This window comes from Clupea harengus, chromosome 23 (assembly GCF_900700415.2).
Source record: "Clupea harengus chromosome 23, Ch_v2.0.2, whole genome shotgun sequence".
NCBI lineage: Eukaryota > Metazoa > Chordata > Actinopteri > Clupeiformes > Clupeidae > Clupea > Clupea harengus.
The window spans coordinates 24,221,256-24,223,651 of NC_045174.1; the positions used below are offsets into that span (position 1 = coordinate 24,221,256).

A 2,396-nucleotide genomic window follows, 5' to 3' on the forward strand; every position below is an offset into this window, starting at 1 on the left:
ATTAGCCTCCAGTTATAATTAGCCAGCAGTAGAATTAGCATCCAGTAGAATTAGCATCCAGTGTCATTAGCTAGCAGTAGAGTTAGCAATTAGCCAGCAGTAGAATTAGCGTCCAGTCATAATTAGCAGTAGAGTTAGCATCCAGTTATAATTAGCCAGCAGTAGACTTAGCACCCAGTCTAGTTAGCCAGCAGTAGAGTTAGCATCCAGTAGAGTTAGCATCCAGTTATAATTAGCCAGCAGTAGAATTAGCATCCAGTAGAATTAGCATCCAGTGTCATTAGCAAGCAGTAGAGTTAGCAATTAGCCAGCAGTAGAATTAGCATCCAGTCATAATTAGCAGTAGAGTTAGCATCCAGTTATAATTAGCCAGCAGTAGACTTAGCACCCAGTCTAGTTAGCCAGCAGTAGAGTTAGCATCCAGTAGAGTTAGCATCCAGTTATAATTAGCCAGCAGTAGAGTTAGCATCCAGTTATAATTAGCCAGCAGTAGAATTAGCATCCAGTTATAATTAGCCAGCAGTAGAATTAGCATCCAGTCTAGTTAGCCAGAAGTATAGTTAGCATCCAGTTATAATTAGCCAGCAGTAGAATTAGCATCCAGTTATAATTAGCCAGCAGTAGAATTAGCATCCAGTCTAGTTAGCCATTAGTAGAGTTAGCCTCCAGTACAATTAGCTAGCAGTAGAGTTAGCCTCCAGTACAATTACACTGCAGTAGAGTTAGCCTCTGGTAGAATTAGCCTCCAAAAGTGTGCGAGCTGTGGTTATGCTCCACTGCAGTTAGCCAGCATAGTTAGCCTCCGGTAGTGTTAGCCTTTATTAAAGTTAGCGTCCCGTAGACTAAGAATGCTTTCATTTTCTGTCGTGGTCAAAGTTTTGAAGAAGAAGCACCAGCCAGTACCTCACGTTCTCTGCTTGCGTTCCTCACGTTCTCTTCCGTCTTCTCTTCCCTTCTCCGTCTTCTCACCGTGTGAGAAAGTTCTCTGAAGAATGCCGAGAGGGAGTGGCAGCCCCTCTTCCCAGTGTCCACACGAGTGTGTGTGTGTGTGTGTGTGTGGTGAATGTGTGAGTGTGTGTTAGCCTGAACCTGACTTCAGGCCTGGCATTGAGATTGTGCCGTTTGTTGGTCCAAATGTGAGTTGTTTGAGAGTGTGTTTGCCCGAGCGTGCGTGAGTTAAGACGAAAAATGAGGAGTGTGAGCTGAAGTGAGTGTGTGTGTGTGTGCAGCATCGCGACGAGGGCTTATCTGCAGGTTTATGACTTGTCAAGGTTTACTCAGTCACATCTTATCCAGCTCTTATCAGACCCCAGTCCTGGACTCCACTCTCTGGACACCCACACACACACACACACACACACACACACACACACACACACACACACACACACTCACACACACACACACACACACACACACTCACACACACACCTCTCTACACACACACACACCACACACACAGACACACACACACACACACACAGACACACATACACACACACAGACACACACACACACACACAGACACACACACACACACACACACACACACACACACACACACACACACACACACACACACCACCCTCTACACACTCAATTCAATTCAATTTTTTTATATAGCACCAAAACAATAAAATAGTTTCAAGGCCCTTTACCGAGCCCAGGGCCTGAACCCTCCCTGGATCAAGCACACTGGTGACAGGGGCAAGGAAACACTCCCTGAAGAAACCTTGAGCCTTGGCCTCATATTGTGGTGGTGGTGTGTGTGTGTGTGTGTGTGTGTGTCTGTGTGTGTGTGTGTGTGTGTGTGTGTGTGTTGTGTGTGGGGGGGGGGGGGCTTGTAGCCTGGATGCCAGACGAACTTAGCCCCGCCCACAACATTTTAGGTCGGGAAGTTCGGTCTGGTGTCGCTCCGTTGGGGAGAAACTATCTTCGCACAAAAATCTGTGAGGAGATAGATAGACCAATCAAATTGTCAGGGCGGGCTTTATACGATGATGGACAGATGATCAACCGTAACGTAATCAACCACGTCACCAAAAGAGCTTTTGGGGTGAATTGGTTTTCAACAAACATGGCTGCCGTTGGAGAGCTGAAATGTGGAGATTCGAGTCTGTTTTAGAAGACATTGACAGCACATTCATTTTGAAAGAGGAACAGAGAACGCCGATCAAGGCATTTGTCGATCGAAAAGATGTTTTTGCCGTCCTTCCTACGGAATCCGGTAAAAGTGTAATGTATCAGCTGGCCCCATGGTCTACGTTATGGTCATACTACGTTGCTCTGATTGGTTCTAGATATATCCAATTGAGCGAAGAGGCATTTTTTTTTCCTGGTTCGGTTGAAACACGCCCCATAATCACAGCCCAATGGAGCGGTATCAGACTCATATT

At 46.0% G+C, this 2,396-nt stretch overlaps 1 protein-coding gene across 1 annotated transcript in view; it reads right to left on the minus strand.

The window, feature by feature from the left end:
• LOC116218682 (myeloid-associated differentiation marker-like) overlaps window positions 1-1,219 on the minus strand; it is a 2,386-nt gene extending 1,167 nt beyond the window's left edge. Inside the window, exon 1 of the mRNA XM_031561115.1 lies at window positions 904-1,219. The gene's annotated coding sequence lies outside the window, so the exon portion shown is untranslated. The remainder of the gene's footprint in view (window positions 1-903) is intronic.
• Window positions 1,220-2,396: the final 1,177 nt, after the last annotated feature.